This window comes from Bubalus kerabau, chromosome 2, assembly GCF_029407905.1.
Source record: "Bubalus kerabau isolate K-KA32 ecotype Philippines breed swamp buffalo chromosome 2, PCC_UOA_SB_1v2, whole genome shotgun sequence".
Taxonomy (NCBI): domain Eukaryota; kingdom Metazoa; phylum Chordata; class Mammalia; order Artiodactyla; family Bovidae; genus Bubalus; species Bubalus kerabau.
Genome location: NC_073625.1, coordinates 94,441,442 through 94,466,092, shown reverse-complemented (window position 1 = coordinate 94,466,092; position 24,651 = coordinate 94,441,442). Strand labels below are relative to the sequence as shown.

Here is a 24,651-nt window from a genome sequence, read left to right as displayed (position 1 = left end):
GCCAAAGATAATTCATAATGGGAGAACATGGCTCTGTTCCAACAAAACTGTATTTTTATTTTTAGTCATAAATCATACAAATACCTGAAAGTACAGAGAAAATGGTGTTCACTGTCAGCACCCCAAAATCATTTTAATCAAACAAGGAAACATAATTTTAGTTGACTATTACTTTCATGTTAGTCTCATTCATTAATTCTAACGAATGAATATAAATGATTCCAAAGTGATGTTTGCTTTTATTATCATCACTAATACATTGGACCATATCCTTTGCTCTGTGGTACCTGTGTTCAATTCTTGTTGCATCTGTCAGTAGTCTATGCCGGAAGCCGGCATATTGCATAATGAGTGCATATTGCATATTGCATATTGAGTGCAGCACTTTCCACAGCATCATCTTTCAGGATCTGGAATAGCTCAACTGGAATTCTATCACTGCCGGGAGCCAGCGTGAGGAACTCCGCCAGTGACAAAGGTCTTGAGGAAGGAGGCTTGGCATACGCAAAGGCGGGATCAAGCCTCAGGAGTCTCCCTGGAAATTCTCGAGCATCTACCCCCAAAACCAGAGTCTGCCTACTTTCTGCTTTGTGCTCTCACCTACACCTTTGACTTTACAGGGGGCTGTCCCCCACTACCTCTCTCTGAAAAAAGAGTTAGCTTACAGCTCCAGTTAACAATTCCTGGGTGTGACAGTGTTTCAACCTACAAACTCCTTTGAAAGTCCTCTAGCCTGCCTGAATAGGTTTTTCCGGCCACATGTGATTGTTCAGAGCCTCCCAACTGTGAGAGGCAGGAGATGTTCTAAACTGTCTAAACACAGATTCCTTTGAGTAGTTAAAAGATTGATTAGAAATTGTATTGGTGAAGGGTTTTTCACTTATTGAGCCAATGTTTGCTGCTAAGTCTCCATACTCCGTACCTACTTTGTCCTTGGCAGTGTATTGATTGATATAATGGGTGTATAGAAATGTAAGTAGTAGCCTCAATGTTTGTAACGTTGGACCCTTGAGTTAATTCTTTTCTTGATTGAGCCCACCTCACCTTTGCCCTATAGGAATGCAGCTTTGTCCAATGCTTTTTTGGAGGCTGGTGCCTGACTTTGGAATAATCACCTTTAAAGAAAGATAAGTTTCTTAAAATGTTAACAGGCCTCCTGGCCAGAAGATGATGTCAATCACCTAAACTTTTGCATATGATAAGTTTGAAAGCCTGGCTTCGATTAGGACCAGGAACTGCTGTCCTTGCATGACTCCACCCCTTCCCCCATTATCCTCTATGCACAACTTTAGGTATAAAAACTACTTTGGAAAATAAAATGCGGGCCTTGTTCACCGAAACTTGGTCTCCCCATGTGGCTCTCTTTCTCAAATTCTGGCTGGAGCGCGGAACCTGCCATGCTTGCTAATTATGCCTGGGCTTCTAAGATATAACTGGGGAGGCCTCAGTGTCTCCTCTCCTTCAGGAGAATGGAAGGACGCCTGCGGCCTACGTAAGTGGTGCAAACTTTTTGTCTTGAAGTTTTATTGGTCTCCGGCGTAAACCAAGCTACTCAGCCTCTTTTCTCCACTGAATTTTCCTACTGAGCTATCCTCATTCTATTACTCTTTATATCTTTGATAAATATTTATAAATAAATAGGTCGCCGACACCATCCCCGCTTCGAACACCCTGGATCCGTCGGGGCTGGACCCCGGCAAGTCTACATCTTTCTTCCTTTCATTCTACTTACTAAATAAAATGAAAATATTTAAAAAATGTACATCTCATTATTCATCTCTTTTTTTGAATTATCTTATCTGCTTTTGCAATTATGCATTTTCTCCCTTGTTTTCTATAAAAGCTCGCTTCTTAAAGTAAATAGCCTTATGTGGAGAAAGTTTGATCAATAGAAAGAAATTATCTACACAGTCACTTAGAGAAACAAAAACATGAGGAGCAACACTCTCATTTCCTGAGCATCTATCGTTCCTAGGTGGCCAGGCAAATCATTAGTGCATGTGAAGCTTACTGTTGAATCCTGGCAAAATTTTAACTGCAGTACAGTCTATGAAATTCTGCCTGGGTACCAATACAAATGCAAGCAATATTCTCAATCGATGATGCTCTTGTGATAGATTTTGAGAAACACTTGCTGTATATTATAAGGAAAACTTAGGGTTTTAGTAGTATTTATTTGATAAAATATAATACCTATTTATTCCAAAAATTGAAAACATAGTAAAGCATAAAGAGGAAAACAAACAAAAAATCCATAATCCCATAATAAAAAGCATACTTTATGTGTATGTGTGTGTACACATATTCAAGTTTATATACACACTATGGAAATCATTCAGAGTATTCATTTTTCTAATTAACATCTGGTCTACTCTGAGAAACTGAATGACTGTCTTATTTGTGTGCAGTATCTTGGCAGTCAAATTGTATATACTAAACATCAGGCAATCAGGGAAAAGAAGTATGCCTATCTCCTGGGTGGAAAATTCTCTTTATAATACTATTTTTTTTTTTTCATTGTTTATGGTCTCTAGTAGTCAATCATAACATGTCTATTATCTTTCTTCTCTGGCTACTGAACATGCTCTATTAGAGCAATGTCAACACTTTATGGTGTCACTGCTTTTTCCCAGGCATATTCAGTGAATATTTATGGGTACATAAATGTGGATGCATGATTGCAGTATACAATCAACTCCTTGGTGTACTAGGGGCTGGTACAGGCTTTGTGGATCCTAAAACTTATACTATTGAGAATTTTCCTGAAGAAAAAGAATATTTAAATAACTAAAGATACACAAGTACAAAATTAAAAGACATCTTTTAGGTCTTAGTAAAGAAGACTTGAAAAGGAAGAGTCCTAAATGTTAAGTTGTATTAACTCCTTGGTAAAATTCCTGTCTCCATTAAACTTGGCATACTGGTTTTTAAGACATGTGTCTTGTCATAGTCTGTCCTGAGATAATTAGACATTGAGATTAAATTCTCGGAAATACTGTGGCCTACTGTGCTAAATCTTTAATACCCATAAGAGGTTTGAAATGTTCAAATACCTCAGTATTATTTTACCAGTATCCCTTGCTTTTTGTTTCTCATCGCTAGGGAATCTTGGAACTATCTGGAATGCAACGTCCTTTGATCTGTGCTTTCTGATTGCTATCCTGTCAAGAAATAATCACAATTATGGCTTTTTTTTTTTTTTTCATTTTATACAGGAACTGTCCACTAGAAATATAATGTGAGCACCAAGACAGAGTAGCACATATAGTTTTGAATTGTCCGGTATAGTCACTTTTCAAAAATCCAAAATGAACACGTGAAAACATTTTAATGATATATTATTTGTAACCCAATATGTCCTAGGTGTTATCATTTTTAAAAATTTAGGTTTTTGAAATAAGATGTTTATTTTGATTTGTCACATTTATGTACTCAAATGGCTTGTAGCTAGTAGATTGGACAGCACAGGTATCACACTCTTTGTGCCAAATATAAAGTGATGATACCATCAAGCTTAGGCATTGGGCTTAGCCCTTGGAGAGGCACGTATTCTCTGACGTAGTCCCAGACCTGCTAGGGTAACATACACAATAAAATTTGTCATCCTTATATGCAATGTAGAAGGAAATGGCAATCCACTCGTGTTCTTGCCTGGAGAATCCTGTGGACGGAGGAGCCTGATAGGCTGCTGTCCATGGGGTCAAATACAGTTAGACACGACTGAAGCGACTTAGCATGCATGCATGCATTGGAGAAGGAAATGGCAACCCACTCCAGTATTCTTGCCTGGAGAATCCCAGGGGTGGAGGAGCCTGGTGGGCTGCCTTCTATGGGATCGCATAGAGTTGGACACGACAGAAGCGACTTAGCAGCAGCATATAATTGCTATTCTTTCTTAGTTTCAAATTCAAGAGCTGCTTTTTCTACAATTTTTCTCTAACTTGCTATCCCTTCCTTTTCATTTTTTAGTTCCAGTAAGATCTAGACTTTTCAAAGTTTAACACATGCATTCAGTCCATCTTATAAACTATTTGAATTCATTTTAGAGACCCCAAAAGATAATCTGAATATATTATAGAAGAAAGTATTTCTCCTTAAAAATTATTTATTTATTATGAAACTGGTTACCACTAAAGAAAAAAACATCAACATGCACCAGGCTACCAGCCTGTCAGTCCAGTTCAGTTCAGTTCAGTCACTCAGTCATGTCTAACTCTTTGCGACCCCATGAATCGCAGTACGCCAGGCCTCCCTGTCCATCACCAGCTCCCAGAGTTCATTGAGACTCAGGTCCATCGAGTCAGTGCTGCCATCCAGGCATATCATCCTCTGTCGTCCCCTTCTCCTCCTGCCCCCAATCCCTCCCAGCATCAGAGTCTTTTCCAATGAGTCAACTCTTCACATGAGGTGGCCAAAGTACTGCAGTTTCAGCCTTAGCATCAGTCCTTCCAAAGAAATCCCAGGGCTGATCTCCTTCAGAATGGACTGGTTGGATCTCCTTGCAGTCCAAGGGACTCTCAAGAGTCTTCTCCAACACCACAGTTCAAAAGCATCAATTCTTCAGCACTCAGCTTTCTTCACAGTCCAAATCTCACATCCATACATGACCACAGGAAAAACCATAGCCTTGACTAGATGAAACTTTGTTGGCAAAGTAATGTGTCTGCTTTTGAATATGCTGTCTAGGTTGGTCATAACTTTCCTTCCAAGGAGTAAGTGTTATTTAATTTCATGGCTGCAGTCACCATCTGCAGTGATTTTGGAGCCCCCAAAAAATAAAGTTTGACACTGTTTCCACTGTTTCCCCAACTATTTCCCATGAAGTGATGGGAACAGATGCCATGATCTTCATTTTCTGAATGTTGAGTTTTAAGCCAAATTTTTCACTCTCCACTTTCACCTTCATCAAGAGGCTTTTGAATTCCTCTTCACTTTCTGCCATAAGGGTGGTGTCATCTGCATATCTGAGGATACTGATATTTCTTCCAGCAACCTCGATTCCAGCTTGTGCTTCTTCCAGCCCAGCATTTTTCATGATGTATTCTTCATATAAGTTAAATAAGCAGGGTGACAGTATACAGCCTTGATGTACTCCTTTTCCTATTTGGGACCAGTCTGTTGTTCTATGTCCAGTTCTAACTCTTGCTTCCTGACCTGCACAGAAATTTCTCAAGAGGCAGGTCAGGTGGTCTGGTATTCCCATCTCTTGAAGAATTTTCCACAGTTTATTGTGATCCACACAGTCAAAGGCTTTGGCATAGTCAATAAAGCAGAAATAGATATTTTTCTGGAACTCTCTTGCCTTTTTGATGATCCAGCGGATGTTGGCAGTTTGGTCTCTGGTTCCTCTGTCTTTTCTAAAACCAGCTTGAACATCTGGAAATTCACGGTTCACGTATTGCTGAAGCCTGGTTTGGAGAATTTTGAGCCTTACTTTACTAGTGTATGAGATAAGTCCCATTGTGCGCTAGTTTGAGCATTCTTTGGCATTGCCTTTCTTTGGGATTGGAGAAGGCAATGGCACCCCACTCCTTAAAACTGACCTTTTCCAGCCCTGTGGCCACTGCTGAGTTTTCCAAATTTTCTGGCATATTGAATGCAGCACTTTCACAGCATCATCTTTCAGCATTTGAAATAGCTCAACTGCAATTCCATCACCTCCACTAGCTTTGTTCGTAGTGATGCTTTCTAAGGCCTACTTGACTTCATATTCCAGGATGTCTGGCTCTAGGTCAGTGATCACTCCATCATGATTATCTGGTTCAGTGTTGGAAAAAAGCAATAGGTAAACAAGATGATTCATATTATAAAGAAAGAATTCCAAATGTTCTTTACTTTAGAGATATAAGTATTTCTAGATTTTTTAACCAGGTGAAGTTTCCTTTATTGTACATTTTGCTTACTCTTTTTACATAATTATAAAAGACATATAAAGAAATACTTTTCTCCAGAACTTGCATTCTGTATATATGTGTGTGTGTATTTCACAGTATTGGAAAAAAAGTTAAACTTTCTAACTCATTTTGAAAGAAATATATTTTTAATGCTTAGAAAATACACTTGAAATTGTGGAAATCTGTCTAGAAATGTAACAAAACGTTTCTTATGCAAATGTATAAAATATATTGAATAGCTATAGGTTTGTATTGCATTTATAAAATGTAATTATTATTGATCAATTTGTGTACAGCACCTCCTATGTATCTGGAAAAGTTTAAAAATCCTATGCAATCCACATAATGTGTTTAGTCACTCAGTCCTGTCTGACTCTTTGCGACCCCATTGACTACAGCCCACCAGGCTCCACTGTCCATGGGGATTCTCCAGGCAAGAATACTGAAGTAAGTTGCCATGCTCTTCTCCAGGGGATCTTCCCGACCCAGGCATCGAAGCCAGGTCTCCCTCATGCAGGCAGATTACAGTCTGAGCCACCAGGGAAGCCCAAGAATACTGGCATGAGTAGCCTATCCCTTCTCAAGGAGATCTTCCCAAATGAGGGTCTCCTCTATTGCAGGCAGATTCATTACCAGCTGAGCTATCAGGAAAGCCCTAATCTGTATAACAGTGTTACAGAAAACTTGGCCTCTCTGTACACCAGTGATGAATCAAATCCTGGAAATAGAGTTGTGGGTGATGTAGAAAAAGTATAGCTTATTTGCTTTGCCTGGCAAAAGGAGACACACCAGGCTTCTGCCTTGAAAAATTATGTGTTTTAACCCCAGAGGATTTGATGAAGGGTTTTATAAGAGTGGTTCAAAGATAGGGTCTCTAATATTGTGAGCAGGTCTTGCAATCTCTTAATCTCCGATGGGCAGGTTTCTTAATCTTGATGAGTTCCTCTGGTCCCTTATCTCACCTCAGGTAGTTTCTTCCTTGATTAGCAAGGAATCAAGGGAATCCACCTTTTGGATCTCAGGGAAAAGGCTTTTATGCCTGGGAGACCCACAAGTCCCTGCTCAGTCTCAGTAGCAGTTTAGTTAGATATTATCCCTATTTTACAAATTTATAGGTTTTAAACTGAATATATCTTCTTGAAAATACATTTACTCTGAATTTGCTTTTTATTTATTTCTGTTTTAAAATGGTTTCAAAGATAATAAAAGAAAATAAGACAGGCACTACTTTCCATTGCTCTTATTTACACATTGGCTGAAATTACAGTGTAGAAAAATGTGTAAATGATGCATGATTAAAAGGAAGAGAAAACAACACATCTAGCTAGCAGTAGGGGGCATATTACTAATATTAGTAACTAAACATTTTATATTTCTTCCTACATTTAAATAAGCTTTTAAAGCACTGTCACAAAAAAGTGTTAAGAAAAGAAACAACAGGCCCAAAATATAAAAACAATACCCAGTTATGGATGTGACTGGTGATATAAGCAAGGTCCAATGCTGTAAAGAGTGATATTGCATAGGAACCTGGAATGTTAGGTTCGTGAATAAAGGCAAATTGGAAGTGGTCAAACAGGAGATGGCAAGAGTGAACATCAACATTCTAGGAATCAGTGAACTAAAATGGACTGGAATGGGTGACTTTAACTCAGATGACCATTATATCTACTACTGCAGGCAGGAATCCCTTAGAAGAAATGGAGTAGCCATCATGGTCAACAAAACAGTCCGAAATGCGGTACTTGGATGCAATCTCAAAAATGACAGAATGATCTCTGTTCGTTTACAAGGCAAACCATTCAATATCACAGTACCAAGTCTATGCCCCAACCAGTAATGCTGAAGAAGCTGAAGTTGAATGGTTCTATGAAGACCTACAAGACCTTTTAGAACTAACACCCCAAAAAGATGTCCTTTTCATTATAGGGGACTGGAATGCAAAAGTAAGAAGTCAAGAAAAACCTGAAGTTAGAGGCAAATTTGGCCTTGGAATACGGAAAGAAGAAGGGCAAAAGCTAATAGCATTTTGCCAAAGAACACACTGGTCATAGCAAACACCCTCTTCCAACAATTCAAGAGAAGACTCTATACATGGACATCACCAGATGGTCAACACTGAAATAAGATTGATTATATTCTTTGCAGACAAAGATGGAGAAGCTATATACAGTCAGCAAAAACAAGACAAGGAGCTGACTGTGGCTCAGATCATGAAGTCCTTATTGCCAAATTCACACTTAAATTGAAGAAAGTAGGGAAAACGACTAGACCTAAATTCAGGAATGACCTAAATCAAATTCCTTATGATTATACAGTGGAAGTGAGAAATAGATTTAAGGGACTAGATCTGATAGATATAATGCCTGATAAACTATGGATGGAGGTTCGTGACATTGTACAGGAGACAGGGATCAAGACCATCCCCATGGAAAAGAAATGCAAAAAAAGCAAAATGACTGTCTGGGGAGGCCTTACAAATAGCTGTTGAAAGAAGAGAAGTGAAAAGCAAAGGAGAAAAGGAAAGATATAAGCATCTGAATGCAGAGTTCCAAAGAATAGCAAGAAGAGATAAGAAAGCCTTCCTCAGTGATCAATGCAAAGAAATAGAGGAAAACAACAAAATGGGAAAGACTAGAGATCTCTTCAAGAAAATTAGAGATACCAAGGGAACATTTCATGCAAAGATAGGTTCGATAAAGGACAGAAATGGTATGGACCTAACAGAAGCAGAAGATATTGAGAAGAGGTGGCAAGAATACACAGAACTGTACAAAAAAGATCTTCATGACCCAGATAATCACGATGGTGTGATCACTGACCTAGAGCCAGACATCCTGGAATGTGAAGTCAAGTGGGCCTTAGAAAGCATCACTACGAACAAAGCTAGTGGAGGTGATAGAATTGCAGTTGAGCTATTTCAAATCCTGAAAGATGATGCTGTGAAAGTGCTGCACTCAATATGCCAGGAAATTTGAAAAACTCGGCAGTGGCCATAGGGCTGGGAAAGTTCAGTTTTCATTCCAATCCCAAAGAAAGGCAATGCCAAAGAATGCTCAAACTACCGCACAATTGCACTCATCTCAGCCGCTATTAAAGTAATGCTCAAAATTCTCCAAGCCAGGCTTCAGCAATACTTGAACCGTGAACTTCCAGATGTTCAAGCTGGTTTTAGAAAAGGCAGAGGAACCAGAGATGCAATTGCCAACATCTGCTGGATCATGGAAAAAGCAACAGAGTTCCAGAAAAACATCCATTTCTGCTTTACTGACTCTGCCAAAGCCTTTGACTGGATCACAATAAACTGTGGAAAATTCTGAAAGAGATGGGAATACCAGACCACCTGACCTGCCTCTTGAGAAACCTGTATGCAGGTCAGGAAGCAAGAGTTAGAACTGGACATGGAACAACAGACTGGTTCCAAATAGGAAAAGGAGTATGTCAAGGCTGTATATTTTCACCCTGCTTATTTAACTTATATGCAGAGTACATCATGAGAAATGCTAGGCTGGATGAACCACAATCTGGAATCAAGATTGCTGAGAGAAATATCAATAATCTCAGATATGCAGATGACACCACCCTTATGGCAGAAAGTGAAGAGGAACTAAAAAGCCTCTTGAGGAAAGTGAAAGAGAAGAGTGAAAAAGTTGGCCTAAAGCTCAATGCTCAGAAAACAAAGATCATGGCATCTGGTCCCATCACTTCATGGAAAATAGATGGGGAAACAGTGGAAAAAGTATCAGACTTTATTTTTTGGGCTCCAAAATAATTGCAGATGGTGACTGCAGCCATGAAATTAAAAGACGGTTACTCCTTGGAAGGAAAGTTATGATCAACCTAGATAGCATATTCAAAAGCATAAACATTACTTTGCCTACAAAGGTCTGTCTTGTCAAGGCTATGATTTTTCCAGTAGTCATGTATGGATGTGAGAGTTGGACTGTGAAGAAAGCTGAGTGCCGAAGAATTAATGCTTTTGAACTGTGGTGTTGGAGAAGTCTCTTGAGAGTCCTTTGTACTGCAAGATCCAACCAGTCCATTCCAAAGGATATCACTCCTGGGTGTTCTTTGGAAGGAATGATGCTAACACTGAAACTGCAGTACTTTGGCCACCTCATTTGAAGAGTTGACTCATTGGAAAAGACTCAGATGCTGGGAGGGATTGGGGGCAGGAGGAGAAGGGGACGACAGAGGATGAGATGGCTGGATGGCATCACTGACTCGATGGACGTGAGTTTGAGTGAACTCCGGGAGTTGGTATAGACAGGAAGGCCTGGCGTGCTGCACTTCATGGGGTCGCAATGAGTCGGACGTGACTGAGCATATGAACTGAACTGAACTGAAGTGCTGAGTCCCTGTCATTAAATCAACTTAATCCCTAACCTAATTGTAGTTTTACCCTTAGCCAAGAATGTACTCTTGGAGAAGGCAATGGCAACCAACTCCAGTACTCTTGCCTGGAAAATCCCATGGCTGGAGGAACCTGGTAGGCTGCAGTCAGTCCAAGGGGTCGCTAAGAGTTGGACACGACTGAGGAACTTCACTTTCACTTTTCACTTTCATGCATTGGAGAAGGAAATGGAAACCCACTCCAATGTTCTTGCCTGGAGAATCCCAGGGACAGGGGAGCCTGATGGGCTTCTGTCTATGGGGTCGCACAGAGTGGGACACAACTGAAGCGACTTAGCAGCAGCAGCAGCAAGAATGTACTCTTAACCAGTAAGTCTAAAATTTCTTTGTCAGCACCAGTGAGGTAATCCACCTAATGGACTCTTTTGATCTTGTGAACTACAAATTCATCCTCCCCAAAGGCAACTGCTCTCTTTTGCTGCTGCAGCTGTTAACCTTCAACACACTCTGAAGTGAGTTCAGGGTGGAGAGTGAGGCACTCTGTGCTCCAGGGAAACTAATGAAACATGTCTTTAGATAGTTAGATATTTTCAATGACTGTTTTCACAATCCCAATCCTTGCATCTCTTTTTATCTAGAAACTCATTAAATCCCTTCAAGGTGATATCTGCCTCTTGTGACTAACACAATGATAATTACTTAGTTGCACTGAGCAATTCACCTTCACCAAAATCACATAGATTGACCTTTCCCCACTACCTCTTTGGAGCAGTTTCTCAGAGCTACCTGAGGTGCTAGCTCCTGGGCTGCAGTCCTCATTTTGCCCCACATAAAATTTAACTCCCAACTCTTATGTTGTGCATCTTTTTTAACTCAACAGTCTCCAAAACAAGGTGACATAGCCTGAAAATAATCTTTTTTTTTTTTTTTTATGACTTCCTCTGTCTTTGAAAACCTTTCCTTTTTCTGTAATTCTTTGGAACTCCTTTCTCTGTGCTAGATGTGATATTGCCCAATTCATGATTTGTTTAATAAAGCATATAAGTCTTCAAATTTACTTAGTTGAATTTCGTTGTTAAGAAGCCTTTTAGAGAAGGAAGGGCATCTTGATTTTAAAGGATACTTCCTTTTAAGGCTGATTAGTGTCTACAGTCATGTGGTTTGGCAATCTCTACCATTTTCTTTCTTTGTGTCCACTCTAGTCTCAATATGTAAATCCTTCATTTGGAGCCAAGATTTATTTATAATGTTCTTGATTTTATCCATAAGTCAGATTCACAGTGTGGCTTATCTTAAAAACTGCCCAAGTATACTACTTCCTGAAGAATGTAAGGATTTGGGTGGGGAAAGGAATTGGGAATAATTAAAGATAACAGAAAAGAAGGAGACAGTGAAGGAGAGAATAAACAATAAGCAATTAGGAAAGAAAAAAAAATTGACTTGATAATAGTGCAATGAATATGAACCAACGTCTGAGATTTGGGAAAGCAAAAATTAATCCAATTTTCATTTTTGTCTCAAGATATCACTTATTGTTAACAGAGGACCTTACTTCTTCCAATTACAGTGACTATTCATGCTCCTATCTTTTACCAGTTTAATTTTACAAAAATCAATGGACTAACAATTGCCTTACTTGCTTTAGTACAGATTGCCTGATGCCCTTGATGTTATTCACGGATAATAGGCTGGTGATGAGTCTTCCATTTGTTTCAATTCCTGCTATTGACACAAAGATGGCTTGTCTAGGCTTCTGGAATGGCCTTTTCTCTCCTCTCAAAGGTTAAGAGCCTCATGATGACCATTTCTTCTTAGGTGACTAGAGACAGACGTACTACAGACAGCCTAACTTTTCAGTTAATAACCAGCATAGAAATTCTCTTATTTTTCTGTAGCATAACAAATCTGTACTTTTAAATCATTGATTGCCTCTTTGTACATCAAAATGTTACCTGACCTGTATTTTCAGCATAAAAATTTCGTCGTTTTGTATAAGAATAGCACTTGTCTTTAACAGAAATGTATAGAAACACTAAATGGAATTTATGCATTAATCTGTGTTAAACTGTGAAGAAATTCTTTTGGAATTGAATATTACAGCCATATTAATACCTTTCTCTTGTGCTATGAACAATAAATGCCAACAGGCTTTTTCCCCCTTAATAATTAACTGCTTTTTGGAAAGTGCTGCCATTTACCACATGCAAATTTCTTGCTTTGTAGATCAGATGTGACTAAGAACACTAGGTGGTTGGCTCCTGTGAATAGATTTAGAAAGCACTAATTATAAGACTAACATACCACAATCATGCTTAATTTGTGTCACTCCCTCAAAGCAGGATGAGTGAACCCTGTGCAGCAAATTGAGATGGCAACAAAAAGATTTTTACCTTTTGTCTGCATACTTTTCTTGTAGGATAAGATTGAAAGCAAAGGATAAGAATGACTGTATAACGTTTTAAAAAGTTATTTGTTACAGTCATAGAAATAGAAGTAGGTTTTTTTGTGTATCTTAAATTAGGTTTTCAATTTAATATTGCTTAGTATGTTTTAATTGTAAATATTCTTTAATATTTTTTGAAGTGCCTGGATGACTAGACACTATGGATAGATATGTCGGGAGAGTTTATAATTTCCTCAGTTCTATCTCGTCGCAACAAAGATTTGAAATGGTGGGTCAGTGTTACAGCTTGATTACAGCTGAGAGTTTTATTCAGCAGACAAAGGATAGTACACTCTCAAGGCATGAGGGCAGGCTGACCCCAAAGGGTAGGCCTCAATCTGTCTTGGTTCCCTCTTTTTATATGTTTTGTTTCCTCCCTCTGAGCCTGCACTATGCAAATTAGGGCTAGCCAGGAAGGGGGCCTGTTTGTTTTGCCTGAGGTTCTCACTCGGTTCCAGTGATTTTTCCTTTATTCCCTTTTCTTGGGCTTTTCCTTTTGTCTTTTAGTCACCACCATTTGGACTCCTTTTTCCTACTTTAACTATCTAACAAACATAACAGTTACCTCTATCATGCTACTGCTAAGTCACTTCAGTCGTGTCCAACTCTGTGCGACCCCACCCCACTGGAGTGGGTTGCCATTTCCTTCTCCAATGCATGAAAGTGAAAAGTGAAAGTGAAGTCGTAAGTCGTGTCCGACTTTTAGCGACTGCATGGATTGCAGCCCACCAGGCTCCTTCGTCCATGGGATTTTCCAGGCAAGAGTACTAGAGTGGGGTGCCATTGCCTTCTCCGACCTCTATCATAGTTAAAATATAATTTTATCTAATGTAACTTTTAGATGTCATAACACCAAATAGATAAATATTTTATATTATTTTTCATAATATACATGCTAGAAATTAAATATTTCTGAGTATAAAATAGGGCTTCTCAAGTGGCAGTAGTGGTCAAGAATCTGCCTGCCAATGTAGGAGACATAAGGGATTAGGTTTGACCACTGGATTTCGAAGATGCCCTGGAGGAGAGCATGGCATCCCACTCCATTATTCTTGCCTGGAGAATTCCATGGACAGAGGAGCCTGACAGGCTCCAGTCCACAGGTTCACAAAAAGTTGGACATGACTGAAGCAACTAGCCATGCACATGTGTACGAGTATAAGATGAAAGAATAAAGACCTTCCATTCACCAAACCATGGCACAATCTGCATTTTTTAAAGTGGATGATCTTCTAAACTATTCATAAATACTTATCAGGAGTGATACTGCTTCTTCAAAATAGCATTATCAGTGTGCTTTGCTTAATATACAGAATAAAAATGAATGAGAAAAAATATCCAGGCATAATTTATATACAGTAATATTCTCTTTTAGCATGTATTTCTGCTAGTATTGACAAACTTGATGCTTGTGATTATTACCATAATATACACAGTATTTCCATCAATTTAAAAATTCTGTGTGCTGCTGTATACTCAATAATTCATCCTATCCCCAGAATGAATCTCCATCCTATGGGAACTACTACTACCTATGTTTTGCCTTTGAAAAATGTCATATAAATACAATCATACAGTATCTAACTTTCTAAATTTGGCTTCTTACACTTAGCATAATTCATTTAAATTTTATTCATGTTATTATACAAATTAAGATTGCTACTTTTTTATTACTGAGTAGAATTTTTCCTATGGCTGTAGTGGTTTGTTTATCCTTCCTTAATGAGGGTAGAAGAGATAAAAATTTTTCCTCTAACCTCCTAGTTTCTTTGGGCTGGTCCATTAATTAAATTGCCATTTGTTGTTGTTATTAGTTACTAAGTCCTATCTGATTCTTTGTGACCCAAGGGACTGCAGCATTCCAGGCTTACCTATCCTTCATCATCTCCTGGAGTTTGTTCAAACTCATATCCATTGAGTCGGTGATGCCATCCTGCCTTCATTCTTTCCCAGGGTCTTTTCCAATGAATCGGCTCTTCCCATCAGGTGCCCAAAGTATTGGAACTTCAGTTTCAGTGTCAGTCCTTCCAATGAATATTCAGGGTTGATTTACTTTAGGCTTGACCGATTTGATCTCCTTGCTACCCAAGGGACTGTCAAGTAAGTTTAACAGGTGAAAAACAAATTTAATTATGTATGCATAGTAGCCCCATAAGTATATGAGGCACAAGGGCAAGTTGAGCAATTGAGGCTTATAAACTTTCCTGAGCTAAGAAATGGTTTGAAGGCCTAAGTCTTCAAAGGGGAGGGAGGTAATTTGCAGGACAAAAAGAAAGAGATATGTTTAGTAGTTAGATGTTGCACTGCCATATGGATAGGTCACTCATATGATACTATCTCTGGTAATAGCTGTCACTCTGAAGGAGCCAGGACCCTGTCTAAATTCCTTTTAGGTGGCTAAGGTAGAAATAATTTGTCTTCTTTTTTTTTCTTTCTTTTTTTTTTATGTTGAGTTTCCTGGCTCTTGATTGCCTTCAACTCAAAATGGTCCAGATGCCAAAGTGACATATTTGGGGCTTACTTATTCTGGTTCCTTTCAGGAGACATCTGGGTTATTTCTAATTTGAGATAAACATTAATGTAACCTCTACAAGCATTCATAATCTGCTTTTGAAAAACATAATTTTTTTGTTTGTTTGTTTGAAAAATTTCTATGAAAGGGATTGTTAGTTTGTATGGCAAATGTTTGATTAACTTCATAAGAATCTCTCAAATTGTTTTCCCAAGTGGCTGTACAAGAAAAATAAATCATCCTATTCATACTCAGCTCTAATTCCAAGGACGTATTAGACAAACAAATTTATTGTATAGGTAGCTATCTTATCTCAAAACAAATGATCAGCTCTATTTTCTTTATTTTTGTTGTGTAGATTTCTGAAAATATGCTAAAATAAATAATTTTATTATGGATTTCAATAATTCCTTAAAAAATTAGTTTTACCATCAATAGATTATACTAAAATTTATCTCATATGGAAATATTCAAAATTAACATGTTTGTTTTTTCCATTAACTATACATGTTGTTGATTTAGTTGCTAAATCATATCCAACTATTTGCAGCTGCATAGACTGTAACCAGCCAGACTCCTCTGTCAATGCGATTTCCCAGACAAGAATATTGGAGTGGGTTGCCATTTCATTCTCCAATTAATTTTATATACATATATTAAATATATATATTATATACATATATAAATAACATATGTATACTGATAAACTGGGAGGCTCAGTTCAGTTCAGTTCAGTTGCTTAGTCATATCCGATTCTTTATGACACCAAGTACTGCAGCACAGCAGGCCTCCCTGTCCATCACCAACTCCCGGAGTCCACCCAAACCCATGTCCATTGAGTCAGTGATGCCATCCAACATCTCATCCTCTGTCATCCCCTTCTCCTGCCCTCAATATTTCCCAGCGTGAGGGTCTTTTCAAATGAGTCAACTCTTCTCATGAGGTGGCCAAACTATTGGAGTTTCAGCCTCAACATCAGTCCTTCCAGTGAACACCCAGGATAACCTTCTTTAGGATGGACTGGTTGGATCTCCTTGTAGTCCAAGGAACTTTCAAGAGTCTTCTCCAGCACCACAGTTCAAAAGCATCAATTCTTCAGTGCTCAGCTTTCTTTATAGTCCAACTTTTACATCCATACATGACCACTGGAAGAACCAAAGCCTTGACTAGATGGACCTTTGTTGACAAAGTAATGTCTCTGCTTTTTAATATACTGTCTAGGTCGGTCATAACTTTCCTTTCAAGGAGGAAGCGTCTTTTAATTTCATGGCTGCAGTCACCATCTGCAGTGATTTTGGAGCCCAAGAAAATAAAGTCTGACACTGTTTCCACTGTTTCCCCATCTATTTCCCATTAAGTGATGGGACCAGATGCCATGATCTTCATTTTCTGAATGTTGAGTTTTAAGCCAAATTTTTCACTCTCCTCTTTCACTTTCCTCAAGAGGCTTTTTAGTTCCTCTTTACTTTCGGCCATAAGGGTGGTGTCATTTGCATATCTGAGGTTATTGATATTTCCAGCTTGTGCTTCTTCCAGCCCAGTGTTTCTCATGATGTACTCTGCATATAAGTTAAATAAGCAGGGTGACAATATACAGCCTTGACATACTCCTTTTCCTATTTGGAACCAGTCTGTTGTTCCATGTCCAGTTCTAACTCTTGCTTCCTGACCTGCATACAGGTTTCTCAAGAGGCAGGTCAGGTGGTCTGGTATTCCCATCTCTTTCAGAATTTTCCACAGTTTATTGTGATCCACACAGTCAAAGGCTTTGGCATAGTTAATAAAGCAGAAGTAGATGTTTTTCTGGAAATGTCTTCCTTTTTCCATGATCCAGCAGATGCTGGCAATTTGATCTCTGGTTCCTCTGCCTTTTGTAAAACCAGAAAGTTTATTTTACCTCATAGTTTTTATCACCATCTCAACTTCTCTTTTCATCGTGGGGTGTTTCAACCTCAACATGGACCACTCAGCCATGCACACCAGCCTCTAGTTCTCCAACATCTTTCTTTCCAACAACAATCTCTATTAGACTTCAGCCACCTGCTTCCAATAGAACTTCACTGATTCCATGAGCTCAGATATTCCACTCTTATCACAACATTCCTCTTTCTTGCTTGTTTGCCTAACCACTCTAATTACAACTGTTTCAAACATGACTGGAACATTAGCTGGTCTTAACATTTGCATTCCACCCTAAGGTACAGCATCACTTCTAATGCTCCTAGTTCAGTATTGCTTCTTGACTTCTGTCTTCTCATTTTAACCGTTTTTCCAAAACCCAGATATGACTAAACCCAAATACCTGCTGTCTTGCTTTCTTCTCTCATCTCACCAAAGTGAATGATAGTTAAAACAAACAAACAAACAAAATCAGTTATACCATGAGACAGATTGTTAGCACCATGTATTCATTCTTCACCTTATATGCAACAGTGTATTAAACTTTATCATGCTTCTCACATATCCAACTCTTTTCTATTCATCACAGAAAAAAGATCCTGTATTCAGAAATAACAGAAGCTGCCAGATGGGAAACACTTTAGCTTCCTATAAAGAGATCTGCCTCCACACCTCATAGTCATCCATAAACTGTTTATTGCTTAGCACTGGAAACCCTTTAGTGCAAACAGATTCCATCCTCATCCTTACACATTTTTACTTGAGGTGAGAGAAATTAATCAAGTGCAATATAAATATATACTTTTAATCATAAGTGCAATACATTAAAAATTATAGGTTCTATTGTAGAGTAACTTATAGGATCTTTTTATAGATTGGGCAGTGATCCTGTAAGTTTCCAGAGGAGTGACATTTAAATTTATTCCTGAAGGATGAGTATAAATAATCATATGGACAGTGGGAGGAATGGCATACGAGAAAAATGAAACAGAATCTGGGAAAGCCTGAAAAGGAAAAGAAGTTTTACACATTGTAGAAATATTTAAAATACCAGTGTGGTTAGAGCATAGGAAGATGGGAGAGCTGCATTAGGTGCCTATGCAGAATTGTGCTGAGAAACAATCTGGATAAAGCATGTAAATTAATAGTGGCAGTTCTGGGGTAAGCCTGTGTTGGAATTCTGACAGTAACATTGAATATTTGGGCAAATTCTTTAATCTTCTTGTGCCTGTTTTGTGCATTTATGACATCATGAAGATGAGGGAGATGATAAAAACTACATAATATTAAGCATAGGGCTGCTATGAAATATAAATTATTTAATATATGTAGAGTACTTAGGATTTATGCAAGTACTTAGTACATGGCTTAAGATAAAAGCACAGTAAATGTTACTTTTTGATGTTATTTTTGCTTTTGTTTGAGTTTGTGTTAAAGACTTCAATTTTTATTTTCAGATCTGTTATCAATGAGTTTAAAATTGGAAAGTGATATTTTCAAATATCCGTTGACGTGATTGGACTGAAGGAGGCAATGATAAAATCTAGGAAGCTATTATGGAACCAATGCAGTAATGATAGTTAACCAATACTAATAATTCGTGGATATTGTACATAAATACATTAGCTAATGATAATAGTTTAAAGGTTAATTTAGCATGTGTACCAATTAAAGAGAATGGAATTTATTTTAAATAAATTCAAATATTTTGTGCTAACGGGTATTAAACTTGGTGAATTATTAGATGCAGCAACTTAAGAGAGGTGATTAAACAAATGATTCCCAAATATTTGGTTACTGGAGGTATATTAATAGAGATCGAAAATAATAAGGTGACTCTCTAAGTTGCTTTTCCCATAGAATTACCTCTTTGAAAATTGGGAAAAAAATAAGACATTTTCTGTTCATTTTTGTTTCCAATCGCAAGCTCTTCTATGTTTGTTTATAATTATGAGCTGTTTTTCTTACTCTATCACTTCTGATAATTCTGTTTATCTACAATATTAGAATATATGTTGTCTGTAATTAGAGAATGATTGTTATTCTTTATCTTTTCTGTTTTGTTTCAAATATATTCACAGTAAAAATCAGTAAAATGATATTTGCCAAAACCAATAGCCATTTAACTCCAATTCTATGTTTAAAGTATATGTGTAACCATGATTGTTTTAGATAATGACTTTGGTTTCCTGTTGCCTGTACCTACCCACCTTATCTCAAAACAAGATGACCAGAGGGCTAGAATGGCATAATCAGGGATAGACAAAAAGAAACTTGTGAAATACCTCCACGTACTGGATGATGTCATCCCAACTCTATTACCATAAACTTCTCTCATTTTGCAGTCATATATGCAGTCAGTCGATTTTGCAAGAGCATTGGATTAGCTGTGTCCAATCAGGAGAGGAAAAAAAAAAGCACAATGACAATTGTAGAGAAGCTTTAATTTGAGATAATTAACACTAAGAAGGGATTTGATTAATGAGGGATTGCCTAGTGTATTAGCCATGATTCTCCAGAAAACAGAATCAATAGGCCATAGAGATGAAAACAGTGAAAGATTTGTTTTAAGGAATTGGATCATCAGATTGTGGAGGCTGCCAAATTCAATATCTATAGGGCAAGCCAGCAGGCTGAATATTCAGGTCAGAGTTTATGTTGCAGTTTTGAGTCCAAAGACTGAACACTTCTTAGAATTTCTTCTTATTTAGGAATCATCTGTCTTCTTGCCTTAAAGCTGTCAACTGATTGGGTGAGGCCCACCACCTTATGGAGAACAATCTGCTTTGCTTAAAGGCAACTAATTATAAATGCCAATTGTATCCAAAAATACTTCTATAGCTATGTCTAGAGCAGTGTTTGACAAACAACTGGTCAGCATATTCTAGATAGTTTGACACACAAAATTAACCATCATGACTAGGAATAAGTAACTGAGAACTCTAAAGAATGTAATACCAGATAGAAAAGGTAGACAGTACCCATTCAGATAAGATAGGACACCTAAAGAAGAGACCTTCCTTTCTCCAGGGCTGACATCCAGATCTTGTTGATGAATGAATGGCTATTCCTCACTGGATGGAAGAGAAGCAGCAGAATTGCTGCATCAGTGGAACTTTCTTGAAATTTGCCTTCTAGGTTTCTGTGGCATCTAGAAGCAGTGAGTGAACAGTGAAAGTCACTCAGTCATGTCCATCTCTTTGTGACCCCATGGACTATACAGTACATGGAAATCTCCAGGCCAGAATACTGGAGTGGGTAGCCTTTCCCTTCTCCAGAGGATTGTCCTAACCCAGAGATCAAACCCAGGTCTCCTGCATTGCAGGTGGATTCTATACCAGCTGAGCCACAAGGGAAGTCCAGTAATAGTGGAGTGGGTAGCCTATCCTTTATCCAGTGGATCTTCTCAAGCCAGGAATTGAACCAGGGTCTACTGCATTACAGGTGAATTCTTTACCAACTGAGCTATTAGGAAAGCCCAAACCTAGATGCATGTCACATCAAAGGCATTCTCCTATGGAACTGCTGAAATGAAATCCTGGTCACCAGATGCTGCTTACTGCATGTCTAAGGGAACTGGGTACTGTAGAAGCTGCCTGGCAGCAGGAGTAGGGCACTGGAGAAACCACTCTCCCACACAGAATCCACTTGCTAAAGAAACTATTCGTGCTGCAATGCCAGGCACTAGGAAACTATCCACATGCTGGGAGTGGATACTGCCAAAGCCTAATATACTGCAGGAGCCTGCGAGGAAAACATTAGAACCATGAATGAAAAGCTATGATTCCTGTATTTATCTCTGTCACCCACTACTGACAAAGCTTTATACCTTGACAGCTAACAGAGAAAAGCGTTCAACTAGTTGAGATCCTTCTTTGCAATGCTAAGTGGATTTGAAATGAAGAAGCAATGAGTGAAAAACTATCATACGCATTATGTGTAATGCCTTGTGGAAGCTACTTCATGCAACAGGACCTGCAATTATAAAAGCAAATTTAAGGAAGAGTTTCATGGAATGGGTCAGCAAATGTGTGCCCTCTAGGTCTGTCCATAGGGTATATGGTAGAACTGTCTATGGGGAAAAATATCAAAGAACATCACCAGTGGGTGTCATTACAAATAGATCCATAATTGAAAATATTTAGGCAGGCAAATACCAAGAGGAGCCAAGATTATTAAACTGGAAGAGCTAATTGCATTTCAGAAGGAAAGAGGTTATCGGAGTTAGAAAATGCAGAGCAAAGATTTCTCTCCTACTAATTCTTTAATTCTGAGTCAGAACATGAAATTGAACTCTCAACACAGGACTAACGAAAACTGTTTTAAATTTATTGCAGCTAAAGAAGAATCTTATTAGTGAGAGATCATTCTCAAAGAAGCAAGCAAATTGAAGTGAGGTTGAAGAAAAAGAAATGGGGCTGTCCCACAGGACTGAGTCGAGACACAGAGCACCCTTTGACGTCCTCCTTCTACAAAGCCTCACTTTTCTCAAGGAGCAGTGGGTAGAACAGCAGCATTCTGAGGTGAGAGACCCTAGTAATACAATCCAAGAATTCACTGTTGGAAATCCCATTCCTTTCAATGAGAAATATTACAGACAGTGTGAATTTCCATTTCCTTTGACAACAATCTTGATTTACAGATATAGGTTATATTGAGTTAATACAGAAAATATTCATACAGTTGGGTTTCTAAGAATATTTTTAAAATTCACCAATGCACAAGCCATGTATTTCTTTTAAATTTCCTTTCTAGGACAATAAGCTTTTTTTTTTTTTATTTAGCATTTCCTATGTTAATCTTGGTATATGCACAGCTTCTCACATCAGGAAGCTCTAGTTCCTGACTCCTGAGGATAAACAGACAATTAGCAGCAATACAACTCATAGACTTTTAAGAGAACAATATAAAATCGTATTTTTCCTGCTCTTGCACAATACTGCAGTTTCTCTTACTGAAAAACTAAATGTAAATCTAGGGTGTCTTGCCTTGTGGAATGAAGAAACTTTATTAAATGGAACATGAATAACGTTATCCCTATTTTAGTTTACATTGGTTTCTGGATGAGAAATACTAGCACTTGAAATAGTATTTGGCATACTTTCCTTGAAGTGGATCATAGGTTTTCCTCCCTCTCCCCATCTCTTTAGAATATCTTTTTATTCATCAAAACACTCTACTTGTAACAGATCTGAAATTATGCTCATTGAAGTTACACAGAGTGGAGTGGGAAATGGATTGAGAAATCACTCAGCAGCACATAGTAGAATAGAGTGCAGATGGGGCTGTATAACAATAAGACACAGTTTTTAAAGCCAGATCTCAATTGTCTATTTTCTTTGACCTAGATTTTGGTTAAAATAAGAGTTTACATTCATGTGATTTTTTTTTTTTTTTTTTAGCTCTCTAATATTCCAAACTATATTTTGGTGATAAAAAGTTATCATTCTAGTATAAAAGTGGAAGAACAGATGAACTAAGAAATTAGTAAGTTCTAGTGAATCATTCTACTTTTTGATACCTAGCTTATGAGAAATAATAAGCAGTAATGGTTTTTCCAGTGGTCATGTGTGGATGTGAGAGTTGGACTGTGAAGAAAGCTGAGTGATAAAGAATTGATGCTTTTGAACTGTGGTGTTGGAGAAGACTCTTGAGAGTCCCTGGGACTGCAAGAAAATCCAACCAGTCCATCCTAAAGGAGATCAGTCCTGGGTGTCCATTGGAAGGACTGATGCTGAAGTTGAAACTCCAATACTTTGGCCACCTCATGCGAAGAGTTGACTCATTGGAAAAGACCCTGATGCTGGGAGGGATTTGGGGGCAGGAGGAGAAGGGGACGACAGAGGACGAGATGGCTGGATGGCATCACTGACTCGATGGATGTGAGTCTGAGTGAACTCCAGGAGTTGGTGATAGACAGGGAAGCCTGGCGTGCTGCGATTCATGGGGTCACAGAGTCAGATATGATGAGGGACTGAACCGAACCGGACTGAACTAAGGGAAACAAAGATGTTAACTGTTTCTCAGTGAAGGTGGAATATAAGACAGCTGTGAAACATACCTTAGACATTTTGATGGAGGGTCCTTTTTCTATTATCAGTGTTATTATTTTTATACCTAAAACTGGTACTGCTCAAGCACAGTAGGAAGAGGTCTTCTTGCAATTTCAGCCCTTTTAGCCACAATATTCTCCAATTCTCTCCATATCTAGGCATCAAAAGCAGAGACATTACTTTGCCAACAAAGGTCCGTCTAGTCAAGGCTATGGTTTTTCCTGTGGTCATGGATGGATGTGAGAGTTGGACTGTGAAGAAGGCTGAGTGCCGAAGAATTGATGCTTTTGAACTGTGGTGTTGGAGAAGACTCTTGAGAGTCCCTGGGACTGCAAGGAGATCCAACCAGTCCATTCTGAAGGAGATCAGCCCTGGGAATTTTTTGGAAGGAATGATGCTAAAGCTGAAGCTCCAGTACTTTTAGCCACCTCATGCAAAGAGTTGACTCATTGGAAAAGACTCTGATGCTGGGAGGGATTGGGGGCAGGAGGAAAAGGGGATGACAGAGGATGAGATGGCTGGATGGCATCACTGACTCGATGGACGTGAGTCTGAGTGAACTCCGGGAGTTGGTGATGGACAGGGAGGTCTGGCATGCTGCGATTCATGGGGTCGAAAAGAGTCGGACACGACTGAGCGACTGATCTGATCTGATCTGATAAGAATTTTCCAGTAATAAATAGTGTATATAAAGAGAATAATAGAATCTAGATTCATTCAATTCAAGAGAAAACATTTTCTGGGAATTTTAAAAGAGGTTTATTGGCTCTGGAATGCTTTATTGATTCTCCTCAATTGCTTAATTCATAACGTATTATCATTCTCCTATATCCCAGAGATGAGCCAACAAGCCTCTTTCCTACCTCCTCCCTTCCTTTCTTTATTCCTTCCTTGCTTAATCCTTCCCTCCCTCCCTTCCTTCTTTTGTGCTCAATTCTACCTTAATTTTAACCCAGTCTTTTCTTTTTTGTGTTCTAACAGTTATTTTTTTTTAATTTATTTATTTTTAATTGAAGGATAATTGTTTTACAAAATTGTGTTGGTTTCTGCCATACATCAACTTGGGCCTTTCTTAAAACTCTTGTTTCTAAGCCCTTGATGGATGAAAAACCATGCCCCCCTTTTCCCCCTTTCTTGTAAATTTTATCAAAGCTCAGATTAAGAGACCTTCAGATGAATAGAACTTTTATCCCTATGTCTCATACCCCACTGCTCTTTCCTGGAAGAACTGTGTTGCCCACTGCTCTCTTCTGAAATATTCAGTGCACATAATTTATATATTCCACACAAATGTGGCCATTTCAATGATTTCAATTAAATAATGTAAAAAGTATAGTTAACACAAAATGTTCATTGTTACAAATAATGTAATACAAAAATTTCATTACATTAACTGCTTTCTTAGTCACTACTTATCATATCTAGCTCCATATTTTCCAAAAGTTTTTCAACAAATTTTTAATTCCCTGAGATGTTCTTTGGAAAATAAGTTATATG

The 24,651-nt window shown here is 38.3% G+C and overlaps 1 long non-coding RNA gene across 2 annotated transcripts; it reads left to right on the top strand.

Moving 5' to 3' along the window:
* Window positions 1-1,328: 1,328 nt before the first annotated feature.
* Window positions 1,329-24,651, top strand: LOC129643478 (uncharacterized). 2 transcript variants are annotated; one of them, XR_008710326.1, is made up of 4 exons: window positions 1,329-1,492; window positions 21,439-21,624; window positions 22,504-22,588; window positions 23,313-24,651. It is a non-coding gene; the product is annotated as an uncharacterized LOC129643478 (long non-coding RNA). The 2 variants fall into 2 exon arrangements; XR_008710327.1 differs by lacking the exon at window positions 22,504-22,588.